Genomic DNA, 17,120 nt, shown 5'->3' on the forward strand with positions numbered 1-17,120 from the left:
TTTTCCTCACGTATTAATGAAGCTATTCATGTACCAGACAAAAATACATGTAAGAAGGTTACACAGAGCATATTACCACCCTTCGTCATCCCAGCAAATGACAAATGATAAAATCAAAAAATTTACAGAAAAAGCTTTTTTATCATCAAGAAAAAAATTCTTCAAGGCATCCAGCATTACTCTCCCAGCGAGCTTCTCTTCCTCCAACCCCCCAGCATATCTGCATGAAGAAAATAAACCTGTATAAACAAAATGTCACTACAGATGAAGCCTCACTTTCTATTAGAGCTCTACAACACTTCATAGGACCTTCTGTAAGGGCCAGAGCTGCTTGCTGCTGCAGCCTGACCTGAGACACCAACATCCACCCACCCTGGCAAGAAGCAGGACACAATAGCACAGCCATGCTGGGGAGGGCAAGAGGGACTCGGCAGAGGTGTTGGTAGAAAACAGGTTCAGGGTTGGAGATGATGAGACAGTGATGGTTAAAGACACTTCACACAGTCTGAGCTGTGACTACAGCTATCCATAAGATGCCAGTGGTTAGGACCTGCGCGTACATCACCCTCCCAAGCATGCCCAGCTCAGGGAATGCCTCACAAAGCCCTTACACAGTGATCCCATAAAAATTAAGGGCCTTGCCAGTTTGCTCTTTTTAAAATTTCGGCAAACTAAAATGAGTCATAAGTACCAGAAATCTTCAAATATGCAAATATATGCTGCAAGGAATCAAAACATTTACCCGACACCTGCTTGCTGGAGGATTTAACTCAGTCAACAAAATTTTCGGGCAACTCTCTGCCGAGTATCCAGCTTCTTGTCACCATCTCAATTTCTGGGGATGAAGAATCTGGGATTCCTGTCAGAAAACTGTCTCCCACTCCTATCCCTTGTGTTAACTTTCAAGAGCAAGATGGGAGAAAACTGTGAAGTTTCACATTCCTCCGCAATCCAAGTTTCTGGAGAAAGCTCCCTTCATCACCTCCTCCCTACTCTGAAACCTCCTCCTGAGCCAGAGGTATAAGAAATCTGATTTTATTCATTCCCCTGAACTTGCAGCATCCTACATTACCCCCTCTCTTGAGGATAGCTCTGGTATCACTCGGTGCTGCTTGCTGCTCCCCAGAGTGACACCAGCTATGAAGGGCAGCTCAGGGACAATCCCCACAAAGCTGCCAGTATCAGCTGCAGAACAGACCGTGGGTCCTGCTAACTCCACTCCACAGCTGCTAGGAGAAGTATTTCAGCTGCCGATCTGCATTACACGAAGTTGTTGCCCTAGAAACCTAAGTGAAATTGCAAATTCAAGCTAAAAAAAAAATAAAATTGTTTTTGCAAAAACTTTGTACTTCTCGCTATACCTTTTCCCCTCCCCATATTTTCTGAAAAGGCCTAAAACCCAATAAATGCAAATAAAATCACAGAAACACATGAAGAAGCCTTCCAATTACAGACAGGGAGCAATTTCCAAGCACTAACATTACCTGCATCTTTTTGGACATCATATTGAGACTTGGCAAACCAAAACAGTTATTGCAATGGGGTTATATTACTCAGGTCCAATTAACAGTGGATGCAGAAGTGAAATGAGATAAACACTACTTTATCCTAGCAGTCTTACTGAGTCTGTGACATTACCCAAGATCAAAAGAATCATCTTAAGCAAGATATTTTCACTGCAAAATAAATAAATACATTTTAATGAGACGGAAAATATCCTGTGTGTCAAGAATTAGCAACTTGAATGTGGAGCAAGACTCCCTGACTGCAGTGGAAAACAGACCTTAAAAACATCAGATTAACCAGAAGCTTGCAACAACAGCTCACCCTATCACTTCTTAAAGCTGAAAGTACAGAAGGAAATGTAAACTAATACATATTATATTTCTGCAGGATACGTATTTTTCCCTACTCACCTCCGTACAGGCGGATATTACTTCTCCACAGGTGTATTATCTCTCTGTATTTCTCTTTCCAGAAAGTAATAAAATAAAAATTTATTTATCTGAGGCCACCATAGAAACAGGAAAAAAGTCCCAGAAGTCACCTCTCTGCCCCCTCAAAAACTTAGACCAGATATATCAAATTGAAGATGCTACAACAGAAAAGCCAAACTAAAAAACATCTGAATCTAAAAATCTAAATCTAAATAACTAAATAAACAAAAAAAATCTAAATAACTAAATAAACAAGAAATAATTAAATAAATCAATCAGAAAATCCAAATAAAGAAAATCCAACAGAAAATTTTGAAAGGTGGATGCGACCTGTTTTCTCATATCTTTTATAAAATAGGGGAGGAGAAAAACCTTCACTCTCTTAAAAAAATCTTGAAAAATTAATTTCAGAGATGACTGAATAAGATCACAAATTATGAGTTATACCTTTACTGTACAAAATACAAGACAGAAAAAACAACCAAAATATATTCCAGAATTATTTTCAACCACTGACTTGCTAAAGCTAGAAGAGGCAATATCATGCAACCATCACAGGAAGGAATACTCCAGCCTAACTGCAATCTGTACTTGCAGATTGCATTAGAAATATCCATACTTCATCAAAATTAAATCCATACCAAACCATATAATATTACCACTTTTATCTATTGGGTTGACGCCTCCTGAAGTGAAACACAGCTCTCTGGAGCTGTGCTATAAAACCAGCAATATCACAGACTTCTGTTTCACATGCTTTGTTTTCATGAACATGCCAAGGGTTTCTTCCTTTCAACGTTAGGCTTAGATTTTATAACAAAGCTAAAAGTTCTCTCAGACAGCTACATCTCATAGAGAGATTTTATTAGGCCAGTTTTTCACTTGTATTTGCACCCTACCATGTGAAATCCATAGTTCTGCAAAAACATAATTCCATGCTTACAACAGGGAATACCCAACGACCTGATGCAGGAGTGCCACACCTAGAGAAGCTCATGCCATGTCAGATGAGAGATGTTTCCAGTTGGCTGGTACTGGAAGCCTGAAGACAAAGCACCAGCGAAGAGGAATACAGGGCAGAGAAGGAAAAGGCACTTCCCTTTTATTGTAAATTCATTGTGATACTTCCAAAGTCACTGAGACACAAAAATATGACACTCCAAAATACAGGTTTATTTGAGAGACAGCTGTGCAATGAGGCTGTCCTAAAATCCCTTGTAGGATGGGCTGCAGAGACAAGACCCCATGGCAGAGATAGACTTCCCACCTCCCTCTGGAGACAAGAGAGCCACATCCATGTCTCTAATAATTTCTTTAATTTATATATTTCATTAATGCATTCTAACCCTTCTATGGATTCATTTGATACTTTGAAGAAGACTGGACTTACCTTTTTGTCCCAGTCATTTGGCAGGTTTGACTTTCATTACTCCTGCAACTGATTCCACCACACAGCTGTGCATTAAATAAAGAATAATTTCTTCTCAGAAACTCCAAAAATATAAACCTGTTATACACCAAGAAATTATTTTAATATCTCATATGCCTGTAGTACTGCATCACTAGTTTTACAAACATCTAGAAGACTCCAGAAACTGTCTGTATAACTTCCTTAGCCTGCAAAGTAACAAGATGACTCAGTTAATTTATTTACATTTTCTTTAATTTGGCATGTTAGCCCTCAGAGACATTACTTTGTTGTCATCTTCACTAAAATTCTGCCTTGTTAGCGTCTAGAGAAATCAATGCCATGAAGCACTTCATTTTTATAACTTCATCTTCTTTCAACCTAGAGCTTCATTAATGTGATAACTGAACAGGTACACAGCTCGCTGCCTCTCTACGTGTTAAGTAAATTTATACAAAAATAAAAAGAGAAAAATTAGATGAGGAAGCTTTTTACTTCTGTGCATGCACATACTTATTTTTTATTAAAGCATCTCATTAAAGTTTCTGAAAGTTTTTTAAACTGTTTGGAGAATACCTAGCAGGTTTCAAGGTGCAACAACCATCTCTTGTTCTTTTCCACCTTGTTGCCTAAACAATGGAAAAAAATTTTGGAAGAGATGGAAAATGGGAGAACTACACTTTTGATTTTAAAACAGTTCCTAAACAACTCTGTCTGGGTGAAAATCCTTTCCTGTCAAAGCCAAAGCAACCAAACGAACATAAGTAAAGCTTTAGAGGTTCCAAAGCATTTCCAGAACAATGGCTCATTCATGATTTCTCACCATATTTTCCACCGAAGCAGCAGATTTGGCTTCCCAGGGTGCTGACAGGTCTACGGCTGCAGCTTTGTACCCACCAGCCAGCCCCAGAGCTTTCCTGGCTCACCAGTACTAGTGCATACCCCACCCGTTGCTGTCATTGCACCAGCATCCCATCCCTAGTTCAGCTCTTCCAGTTGCTTCAAGTTTCTTAGATGGAAATGCCATTATTCAAACCCCTCATTCAATAAACATCAGTCTGCATAAAGACAGATGTTTATTGAATGAGAGGTTCGAATAATGGCATTTCTTAATGCCACTCACTTCCTTAAAGAAATTAAAATAAGTAATGGTTAATACTAATAGACTTGGTCCTGTTTTGTAGTGACATGTCTACATTCTGACCCATGAATTAATCCTCCATCATCCCCAGGATGTTTCCAAAAAATGCTAAGTTACATGGTCACAGCCTCTTTCCTACTCTACCTTATGTGATCCCAAGATATACCACGACAATCCCATCATCCTTTCAATAACTTCAAACTTCAAGAGCCAGAACTACAACCATAATCACATAACTAAATAATGAGGCTTCCCAGTGCAAAATGGAAGCAAGAGAGCATTCCCATTTTGCCCTGCCAAACTCCAGTCCTTCTTTCAGCGACCTCCTCATTATGCGCAAAATAATTGGACTCTTACCCTCACGCTCATTGGGGAGCAGGAATTGTGTCATCACTTGCTCATCACACAAACGGCTTTCTGAATCAGGGCACCTCAGCTCCTGCACACCCCCTGTGACAGCAGCCCTGAGCAGGGGGGTCCCACAGTCCCTCTGCCACCCACGCCGTGGCATGGGACACAAAAAGAGACAGCGCCTCGCACCAAGGTCAGCAATCACATGTGCAACACAATAATCTTGCATGGCCTCAATTAATCTGCTTTTGTCCCTCCATCCATAAAACCCAAAGACAATGGGTTTGGCTATCTCTGCATGGGAATGCAGGGCTGACACACGTTTTATCTTTATTTTCAACAACCAAAAGAAAACATGTTTTCTGCAATTCTGACTGTTCTTTGCTTTATGCAACCAACCCCTGATTAAATTGCCATCTCATCTTCTTTACTGTGTGGGGACTGCAAGTCTGTTTAGGACCCTTTTCAGCTCACTGACCTACTTGTTACCAAAAAGACGGGCATTAATAGGATTTCCTCTCTCTTTTAATTTCTGCTATTGCCTTCTTCCTAATTGCTGTTTCCCAAATAGAGTTCCTGTAAGTTAAGCATGCTTACCTCTATCAAAAACTTTCATCCAGAACTTCCACAAAATACAATGCCCAAATGCCCTCATGTTCTCAACAGCAGATACCTACAGGAAGTATGTTAGCAATTTCTAAGCATCCTGGATCTTCAAATCAAGAGAAGCCTAGTAGTAACACAGTCTCTCTCATCTGTTTTCCTATATATCTTTCTTTATTCTTTTCTCTCACCAATACAGTTCTCTAACAGATACTAGTGTGGTAGCACTACTGGAGGTCACTAAACTCACCCAAGATGATAAGTGGGGAATTTTTCTCATCCAATTCAGCCAGCTAAAATTTATGAATCTAATCTAAATGAGTCAACTCCACTGCCACGGTAATCAATGTAAGCAGCATGAATCACCCACCCCGAGTTCCTGGCCAGATACATGGGAAGGAAGGAATGAAACCCACCTGGAAGTGCTTATCATTAACCACAGAGGAAGGCTGTGTTACTAAGCTGGGGTGACCTTTCATGCATGGAATTCCTTTATCTCTAGCTCTGCTGATGATAAGGAGGCCAGGAGACCTGTCTTCTTTGGCGGGGAGGGCATCAGTTCCCAGGACTCGGACAAAACGCAGCTCATGGCTGTTATTTGACTACCTCAATATCTAAACCAGTTTTCTTTAGGAAAATACAACTTCAATGCTGTTCTCAATAGTCTCTTAAAGAAAAGGGAAAAGCAGGAGGGAAACCTCAAGTCAAATCAACATGCAGAGTGCCCTAACCAACATGAGTGACTTTTTAAGCAGTGCGGTGCTAGATCAAGCTTATGTGTCTTCTTCCTCTTGGGCAGAATTGCTGAGCATAGTCTGCTGCTCACCAAAAATATGAGGACAGCTGGGTCCCAAACCTTAGTCAAACTCTAGTACTTGTGAGGCTATGGAGCAAGTCAGTTCTCCTGCCTCTGCCTTGATTCCTTCATTTCTAAAATGGGAGCAAGTCAGGATCCTGTCCCAACTCATGAAGCCTTTTGATATGTATCAGAGAAACAAACTACAGGTTTGTGAGCTGGAGCTGCATCTCCACAGTGCAGACACAAGCCTCCAGAAGGGGCTGGCTGGGATGACCAGTGAGACCATACCAGATAGCAGCAGCTCAGGGCTGCTTAGCAGCATTTTCACTTGTTATCAGTCATTCCTATCAAACTGATCCATCATCTCCCTCCTTCTAAAGGTTCATCTTACGCAACACTAAATACCAAGATATAGCAGATATTTTCTGGGAACTCATTAAAGAAAGCAATGCCTAGCACAAATCAGGATCCCTGTGCAGTCTGTGCAGTACTACTACTACGGCAGGTGGAGCACAGGTCTGTCCATTTAAAGGGAGTGTGAAGGCTTGGTACTAACCCCTTCCTAGGAGACAGAGCTTTGGGACTTACTGCTAGCGGTGAGACCAGCCAACATCAGCACTGAAACCTTGACCCTCAGAGATTCTGCAGGCTTGTACAATGCAAGACAATGCAAGACCTGAAGGTAACAGGCAATACCATTTCTCTCCAAATGAATTTGGGAAATATTCCCTAACATATCAGAGTTCCAGAGTTTCCACTTTTCCCTTCAGTTTCTTTTTTCAGTGGAAAAAACGTGGGCACACGGGGACAAGGATGGTAAAAAGGTTTCTTTGGAGGGACTGTTGGTCTGTAGACTTACTTCTTCATTCCATAACACTAACTGAGCATATCAGGGCAGATTTCAAAGTCTGGGTATTATAAAAGATCCCAAACCTTTTTATGTTCATAGCACAGTCAGCCATGAAGTCTGCTCCAACTCAGGGTCCACCATCTCAGGAAGAAAAGAGTTACTGGTTTTGTAAATGGTGGCAAACCCCACATACACCTCATTCCTGTTTTTGTCCCAATGACCTAATTAAGAGCTAAAAAACAATCAGTACAGGAAAACAAGGTAGGAAAAAGGTTTCTGTTTTAAATTAACAGACTGATTGATATCTTTAAAACACACAGTCTGGCGTGTTTTTAGCTTAATTGTGTGGTTTTGTTTGGCTCATGATAAAATAACATTACTGAGAATGAAGTGCTCCTGCTGGCAATGGCAAAAAGAAGATGAGTTCAGTCTACAGCAGTCCTGCATCTGGATCTCAAGAGCCACCTGATTCCTCCAGCATCACCTGGGGTTGGCCTGCTGGAATAAGCAGGCTGAAGTACCTCCATTTGCAAGGGATGGCATGCAACTCTGCATGATGGTTGGTTTAAAAGTCCTGCTCTGTAAACAGCAGGTGCTCAGCAAGGGCTCTGCAAAGGGCTCTGCTCCCATCTCCACCCACCACATCAGCTTCAGCCTTATGCTCATTGCCCAAGGAAAGGAAGGAAAGAGCAAACCAACCAGTCACATCTCCCTCAGGAAACACAACCAGAATTAATCCAACTTTGCCATTTCCACAGAATCTTAAGCCCTAGGACTTCCTAGCAGGTATATATGAAAAGAAGATACATTCACAGACTTCATTTTTCCTTTGGATAGGAAACCTGGCATTGACTTTATTAAGGCATATTTGAGCAAATGCCATGCCACAGGCAGCTCTGGCTTTAGAAGGGTGTTTTAATAGACCCAGAGCTGAGTATTACTGCAGATAAAGCTATCCTAAAAATCCAGCCCTGAGCTGTCATTTCATTACACTCAGAACTGTATAACCAAGAAAGGTTTTCCATTACAACCCGGGCTTATATTTTTAAATATTTGTTATAGTTAGCCCTGGATATTTTGGTGTGAAACTTGATCAACATGTTGATATATGCAGAGATTAAGTCATCCAGCTTCTACTGGCAAGGAAACAAACATTCACGAGAAGTCACTATTCCTTTTGTCTGAAATCCAAAGAATCAGATACTAACCTCTGTTTCACTCTGGTGGATGGAAAATGACCCCAAAACTGCCAAGACGCACTTAACCAAGAGGACAGCAGAAACAAGGACTTCTGTTGACCTTCAGCAACAAACACAGTTACACTGTCAGTACAATAAAGACAGCCCACACACATAAGGGCACTCTGAAGGTGGCCAACCCTATTAGGAACAGCTTTAAAACACGTAAGAGCAACATTATTTAAATCCAGTAAGGACATACCACAATAACAGCCACAATCCTCAACATACACACACTGCACAAGAACTCCCACTCCACACAGGATAATGACCTACATAATTTCTGCTTAATGACTCCTATTAGAGCCAGTGCATATCTCCATACAACCCCTGAAGGACATCTGTGAGGATGGCCTTGAGCACAGCAAGCCCTGTGGCCAGGACAAGCTGCCTGCCCAGCCTGCCTGCTGTGTGAGCCCCAGCTGCAGAGGAGCACCAGCCACCAGCCCTTGGATTCATCAGCTCAGGAGAGGGCTTCACCTCCTGCTGCAGTTTTGGTCCTGGGGGCAACACATGAACAGCCCTCAAGGTGCAGGGTTGATATACACAAGTAACAGCGCTCCTATGGCTCCAGTAACACATCCATCAGGAGAAAAATTACTTTTAATGTAAAAAGCTATGCTCTCTTTTGCACCTGTACATGGAACTGCGGCTGGGCATGGGAGAAGAGCACACAGGAGATAAAAAGCAACAGAAGTGAGAAAGGCAAATTATATGCACAAAGGATCACTGCAGGATACTTCAATTTCCCTCCTTTTGCCAAGACCCTCTTAATGTGGATGCAAGCCAGGCCGGTCCACACTGCAGGTGAATTCTTTGCAGGGCATACACTGCAACAGCGATAGACTGTTATATCTGCAGGAGTCGTGGAATGCTAAATTCATCTTAAACTTGGGTTGAGGAGAAGTTGTGCATCACAGCAATTGGGAAGCCAAAAGAAAATCTCTCAGAAGAGTTAGTGAGAAAAGTGATGTGAATTTCCTCAAAAAATGCATTTCTTTAGTTCATCTGCCTATTACAGTAATGCCTTAGTTAAAGTTTCTGGGAACAGGCAGAAACACTGCTTTTATTATTACAATCACTTTCATTTTTATATACAAAACAACAAACCAGTAATGTAAGGGATGAAGCATTCCCAGAGTTACCAAATTTTGAGAAGTCAAATTTGATTCAATCTCAGCCAGATCCTTCGTACATCACTGTCTCTCAGAATCTATGTCCAGACACATTTTCCACTTGCATGTGGTTAGATAATGAAAAACTAAGTCTGAAAGCCCATTTTAGGCTTGTCAATCTAAGAACACCAAACAAAGACATCAGATATATTGTTCTAGCCATGCTGAAAATCTCAACTATTTAAGACAGCTTTAAAAAAAAAAAGTCAGTAAAAGGCTAATATAGCTGCAATTCCCTATCCATCTTACTCCTTCTTCCCATTCCCCAGCCAGCTACCTAGCATAGTCCAGGACCCCAAAACTTCCATGTTCCTTTACTGAGTCACCACCATCAGAAAACTGCATTCTCCCAGTGTTTCTTTTCCCCACCCTTTACTCCTCCACATCCATTAATCCATGCCCAGACAGAGCAGTACATTCTGCTCATAGAAGATCACCTTGCAATCGTTTCCCTTTCACTTTTTCTTTAGTCTTTCCATACACACAGTCTACACTGAACAAGTCAGCTGTGGATCAGCTGATATTTGCTAATGTTCAAGAATCATTTTAGCTGTTACTAATCCACTGCAGAGAGAAACAGCTCTTGGAAGGGTGTTTCAGAATGCAGCTTCTCAAAACAGCTGAGGAAGCAGAGAGAAAGGAACAGAACTCTGCATCCTGCTGCTTTAACATGGGACGCAGGTCTTTTTCCCTACTCCATGATAATCCATAGGGAACCACCACTGGCTTAATTTCCAGCAGCGCCCTTCAGGCTCTCGCTGTCAGTGTTGACCTGCTGGTTTACTCCAGAGCAGAACTCAAGCACACACTGTGCAAGCTCAGAGGAGCAGGGCCCAGCATGAGTCCAGCTACACCTCACCATGTCAATTCACCCAAAGACAAACCACAGTCAAACCAGTGTATCGTGGATTGGCAAAGGTCAATCCTCAATGCCCCGGCAGCAGCATACATGTGCCTCACCATTTACTCCTGACCTCACAACGTGGATGCAACAGCACACAGAAAATTTACTTATAGTCCTAATGATCTGAATCACCGTGGTTTTTACTCATGCAGTAAACCACACCAAAGGAGCCTTGTGGGCATCTCTAAATATTCCCTGCACCAAACGTGCTGGGTAAAGAACCTCCTAAAGAGATGCTGCCGTGCAAAGCCAAGGGAAGTGAGCCAGCAGCCTGCACGGAGCAGCAAGGCAGGCTGGTAAAACCTCATCCAATGCACCAAAGGTGATCCAAAGCTCACACATCATTTGGAGAGAACTGTGTTCACACATGGAAGGTCAACAGTAAGACTTTAAAACCAGTCTGCTCCCTGAAGACTCACAAAAATCTCAGCCTCCTGGGTCCAGGCAAGTGACAGAAGTGTCAAAAGGCTTCACCATCACGGTGTCTCCAGCTATTCAGTATCTGACAACATAGAAGGCTTTGGCTACTGAAAACCAACATTTGCCTTTTCACTCTCTTTGCATCCAGGCCCTAAATGAAAAACCCCAGCTTGAAATAACAATAGTAACAATTACTCCTGCTGCTCTACCCAGTCCTCTAGCTTCTCTGCTAGAAGAACACTTCCTTCTGCATAGGGCTTGTCTAGGGCTTGTCAAAACCTAGATTTGTCTAGGTTTGGACTACTACAATATTATGAACACCCTCTACCAAGGGCAAAGCAGAAGCAACAATTTTTTTTTGTTTGTTTTTTACAAAGTGCAAGAACAAAGAAAAAGGCTGTTGTTATCTAAAAAAACCTAGCAATTATGTTTCCTTGAAAATCATAGCAGTGAATAGTGGTGTCTCAATTTTGACTAAAAAATATCACAGCAAACCTCTGGAAAAAATGTCCATGTAAAACCTCAGCTCTGAGTTTATTGACTACCAGTGTATCCGTCACTGCACTACAGCAAAAATCCATAAAGCTAGGTCATCCCAACACAAGCTGGCAATGCTACCTCACATGCAGTCACACCACAAAGATGCAGCCATGCAAGCAGTGACTTCACTCACCTGGACTGCAGCAAGTGCTGCCATTACCTAACAGCCACACGGAGGATGAATGAAAGGCTTTCTACCAGCTTTCAAAAAGAACTCAAAAACCAAACCTGAACAACCAACCTAACCAAACCCACCTCACACATGCATATCTCAAAATTATTAACTGCTTATTTAAATATGGACACATGGATAGACAAGAAGCTCCTGGACAAACTCAAACACAAAAAGGAAGCTTCCAGAGGATGGCAGTAAGGGAGCAGGTTAGGAAAAACAAAGAACTAACAGAATTAATTCTGGCCAGGGATGTAAAGGGCAACAAGAAAAGATTCCATAGGTACAGCAGTGAACATTTTTCAAGGGCACATAGCGATAGAATAAGGGGTAATGTATTAAAACCAAAAGCGGTCAGGTTTAGATTAGATATTAGGAAGAAATTATTTACTGCAAGGGCGGTGAGGCACTGGAACAGATTACCCAGCAAAGTTGTAGCTACTTCATCCCTGGAAGTGTTCAAGGCCATTTTGGATAGGGCTTTGAGCAACATGATCTAGTGGAACGTGTCCATACCCATGGAAGGAGAGTTGGAACTACCTAATCTTTATGGTCCCTTCCAACCCAAACCATAGTAGGATTCCATGAAATGTGAGGAGTCATCAAAAAAATTCACCCTGTAACAGAATACAAAGGCATTCTTTTAAGACTCTGGGTGCCATGATTTGTTTAAGCAATGTGAGACAAAATCATGTTTAGTATTAAGAAGATACTAGCGCTACACATCTGATAGCAAAACTGACATTTATAATGCTATTATATGCGCTTACCAAGAAATATAACCTGCACGATCACGCAAAGTGCTCAGATGGTTTAAATGCAAAAATCATCTATGTTCAATGTTATTTAGGAATATTAATAAGTTCCTTTATTTTTAGATTTAAACCATTAATAGCTGTTCTGAAGAGGGCTCACTTTTAACCTTTGACAACATTCAAGTGTCTGTAATTTTTTATCAGATTGTTTGGATTTTGATTGAGCTAAAGTCCTGAAGCTACAATTAAACTTGCAGCTACCTTCTCTCAATAGGCTTCCTGCAACAGCTGGAAGACTCTTTGAAGTCTGCACAGACATGGAAGAAACGTTATTTATGGCTGGTTTGCACAGTGCAAGCAGAAACAAGTTGTGTTTCTGGTGCATTTCCAGTGCTGGTGACAGACGATTTCTCACCAGCACTACAGGAAGTCTTCAAAAAAGATTTCCTTCTACCCAGATGCTCTACAGGACCAAGCTAAGAAGCTGGAAATGCTGCAGGGTAGGATTTCAAGAGCTCTGAATGGTCCAAGTTCCTACTACAGTCAGCATTAAATCCCACCACCAGCTCCACTGAAGACAGAAGTGGCCCAACTCAGCCTGTTGATGGCTACCTGCCTAGAAAGCCCAGAACATCTCAGGATGGTCTGCCGAACTCATTTAAAAATTTAAATTTCTTAAAATCAGGGACGCATTTTTAAAAAAGGGGGAGAAATCAGATTAGATATTAGAAAAGGAAGGAGGATTTCAGTCCAGAGAAGCCACCCACGTATTGCCATATCTCTCAGAGCAGCTCTGCAGCCAAGGGACAGAGCTGTGGACTCTGCAGGAGGAGGGAGAAAGCACCAGTGAAGCCCTGCAGCAGGGGCTGCACTGTGCTGGCACATGTGTAATGACCAAGCCAACATGCACTGATGTCAAAGGAAGTTACACTCACACACTGGAAGCCATACAATTAGTAGTGTCATCATCTAGGAGAAAGAAATAAAATATTGTTTTCCCCCAGGCAAAGCCACTGGTGTTTTTCATTTGTATTAACTTGTTTTAAGTGCCTGCAGGGTCCATGCCTTTGATTCACTGTGGATGACAGGCAGTACAGGCACAGACATATTTAGGTATAATTATTATGGTAACCAGGCTCATACACCAAGAACAGCAGCAAAATCAACAACAGCTCGATAAGATGATGGAGAATTTTCCAACACAAAACCCTACATCTCTCTACATCCCTGCAACCCTGCTCAAGGTCTGCTCTTGATTCTTTCAAGAAAAAAAAAAACAGTGAAATCAGGAAGTTTCCATATCAATGGTAGCACTGCTACTAATCCCATGCCACACCAATTTCACCCAAAAATCCCTGTATTTTGTAGTTCAGATTTTAGTCTAATCATACAATCATTTATGTTGGAAAATACCTCGAAGACCATCCAGTCCAACCACTAACCCAGCACCACCAAGCCCACCACTAAACCATGTCCCTAAGTCTACATCTACACATCCTTAAATCCCTCCAGGGATGGTGACACTTCCCTTGGCAGCCTCTTCCAATGATTGACAACCCTTTCAATGAGCCAATTTTTCCTAATAGCAAATCTTAATATCCCCTGACATAACTTGACACCATTTCTTCTTGTCCTATAGATTTCTACATCTCTTCTACATAGAAGAGATGGACCTCCACTAGTTACACCCTCCTTTCAAGCAGCCATGAGAGTGATCAGGTCCCCCCTGAGCCTCCTTTTCTCCAGATTAAACACCCCCAAGCTCCCTCAGCAGCTCCTCACCAGACTTGTGCTCCAGACCCTCCCCCAGCTCCGCTGCCCTTCTCTGGACACACTCCAGCCCCTCCATGTCTTTGTGGCAGTGACGGACCCAGAACTGAACACAGGATTCAAGCTGTCACCTCACCAGTGCCGAGTACAGGGGACAATCCCTGCCCTGGTCCTGCTGGCCACACCATTGCTGATCCAGGCCAGGATACCATTAGCCTTCTTGGCCACCTGGGCACACCCTGGATCATGTTCAGTCACTGCTGACCAGCACCCCCACATCCTTTTCCACAGGGAAGCTTTCAAGCCACTTGTCCCCCAGCCTGTAGCATTGCACAAGCTAAGAAAAACAAGCAAGCTAAGAACAGCATCTCTCCTCTCACACTGCATCACTTGATGCATATTCTAGTCCAGCACCCAGCAAGTCCTGTCTCCAGCTCAGCCTTCAAGTTCAAGCACTGAAGAGAATACATAATTTAGGGCTTAGAAACAGAGCAAAGATACAATGATGGTTATCATCAGCTCTTTGATTTGCACTTATGTAAAAAAAAAAAAAAATCAAACCACAAACGCAGAAGCTGGAGGTCTGTGCAGATCCCAGAGCAGAGGTTTGAACAACAGCCCAGCAGGGTTTGCTCAGATCCCTCTTCACCGCACTGCCATCTTTTGCATCCTGACAGTACTAACAGTGCCCAAAACTTGCCTGCATTAATGCACACATCCAGATGTTAACCACTAATATGACTTCAGGGTCTAACACAATGCCTTTTATGACATGTATAATTTTTTATAAGGGGACAAAATGAGGCCCATGCACTTACATAAAGTAAATAAGAATTAGTACTGTTTTGTTTTAGATGCATAAATCTTCATAGCAAACAAGCTAAGAGACATTAACAAGGTATAATTAATAACTGTCCAACATATTCTCCTTATTTAAGTCTGTTAAAGTAAGGATGTACATGCAAGACAGGCTACTCAGCTTCACATTAGTTTATACTTTCATTGCTTTCATCATCATACAGGAGAAAAATACCCAAAAGTCTGACATGAATGCAAGGTAGAAGAATGTACTGTAAAAGAAAACTGTCTACACTGGAATTGCAGACACCACAGTGTTTCCACTAAAAAAAAAATTTAAAAAATCACACAGATTCAAATACCTGAATCCCAGTCCACGTTTTTGGTATATATTAAAAAACTGTCTTCTATTCCACTGGATATAATAAACTGAAGCAATACTTTCTTGCTGTGACTATCAGTTTTATTACATGGTCATGACCTGGACTAGCTCTCAATCAGCACTGATTAAATACATATCCTGATATTCTGTACCAAATACCTTTCAAGTTGTGGAAAAAAAAGTGGCAAACACTTCCCATTTGTCACTGTCATGTAACATAAAAATTTATCTAGATGCTGGATATATGAAGTGTCTCTGAGAATAACTCACTAGATCACATACATACAGAAAAATCACTCAGTGTGTACAGGCTAAGTAGGGTTGAATTAATGAATGTACTGTTGCTTCACATATTGAATGTCTGTCACTAAACCAATAATTTGCAAATGCAGAAGCAGGGACTGGGAGATGCACTGGCTGCAGGCATTGACAGATCCCTCCTCTGCAGTTTCAAGAAGCTAATTGTGCTCAGTTCAGAGTTCTTGATCCATGTTCCTGGGAATGACTCAGGACACAAGCAGCAAGACAGTCAGCATGTGTCCACATTTAGGGTTTTGTTTCCACTCCTATCTGCCCTGATTTCCTTCCCAAGAATGCTGTGCTTGTGAAAGGCACAGCATGACATCCTAAGAGACTTCTGTCTTCTCTGCCTCACAGACTCAGTCTGGGTGGCAACAGAAAAGCAAAAGCTTCCCTAGAGAACACACCAGGATTACCAACAAGAAGGGAGAACTACTTCTGGATTGAAGTTTTGGCCCATTGTCATCCGTGGCAAAACTCCCACTGAAGTCAGCACAGCCAGGATTTCACCTCTGTCGCAGCAATTTTGAGTCCATGCCCATTCTGCCTTGGAACTTCCAGCCGGCACAATAAGGGTCCAAACAGTGCCAAGAGCTTTTGTATTATGTACTGCAGGCAGAAGTCATGAAACCCTTCACATAAGCAAGCAAATACTCATCAAACAGTTAGGAAATTTAAGACACTGCTGAACTGTAAGGGATTCAGACCTGTATGCAGAAGCATGATGTTTCACACTGGCACATCATTCTAAAACAAACCTTATCCTAACCAACTTTCTGTCCTTCACAAAAACCTGCCTGTAAATACAAGCTGTATGACTGCAGTTGGCATGTGTCTAAAGACATTTTAGAACTCAGCACAGAAATATATCTGTAGTGGAACAGCACCTTCAAACTGCTCCTAACAAGCAATGGCTAAACACCCTAACCGCCTCCTAATTGTTCATTTCATTGTATGTGACAGAATCCATCAACCAGAGTACATCAGATCACAGTAGTGCAACGTGGTAGGAGCCACGACAACATAACCTGCTGGGACAGAAGTCCCTCATGTGAGAAACAGAGCAAGCCAGCAATTTAGGGAAACCTGGTGGGGGGGGGGAGAGCTATATCCCATCCCTGTCCAGCAGAGGATAACATAACACAGTAACGTTAACACACAAGTCAGGAACCATGCCAAACACTGTCAGCACGGGGGTACGGAGCACAGTCATTACAATGCCAACAGATGCTTTGTTAAGAATCAAGCTTAAAAATAAACAGGAACAAAAGTAAATAAAACTATGGTTTACTGCATCAAGACAAGCACAGCCAACCTGCTGATTTTCTACAACACTAGCACCACCAAAGGATCAGACAGAGGGATATCTACAGCTTGCAGTCCTGCAGTACATTTTTTCCCATCTGGTTCTCTCAACAAGACTCTAGTGTTTTTTGGAACATAACGATCACACCTGTAAGCTCTTTCTCAGTAACACTCTTCAATAGCAAGCTAGATCCGAGAGAATACTCCTTCTCTCCTTGCACCCATCACCAAGTCCTCTCCTAGCAACAAAAGGAAATTTGTGTTAACTTGAA

At 42.0% G+C, this 17,120-nt stretch overlaps 1 protein-coding gene across 2 annotated transcripts in view; it reads right to left on the minus strand.

Annotated features, from left to right (window-relative positions):
• Nucleotides 1-17,120, minus strand: part of FAT3 (FAT atypical cadherin 3) — a 399,047-nt gene that overhangs the window by 380,932 nt on the left and 995 nt on the right. The window contains exon 2 of one of the 2 annotated variants that reach the window (XM_031066001.1): nucleotides 3,328-3,392. The exons of the other annotated variant lie outside the window; for it this stretch is intronic. The gene's annotated coding sequence lies outside the window, so the exon portion shown is untranslated. The remainder of the gene's footprint in view (nucleotides 1-3,327; nucleotides 3,393-17,120) is intronic. 2 annotated transcript variants of the gene reach the window in all.

This window comes from Geospiza fortis, unplaced genomic scaffold (genome assembly GCF_000277835.1).
Source record: "Geospiza fortis unplaced genomic scaffold, GeoFor_1.0 scaffold16, whole genome shotgun sequence".
Taxonomy (NCBI): Eukaryota; Metazoa; Chordata; class Aves; order Passeriformes; family Thraupidae; genus Geospiza; species Geospiza fortis.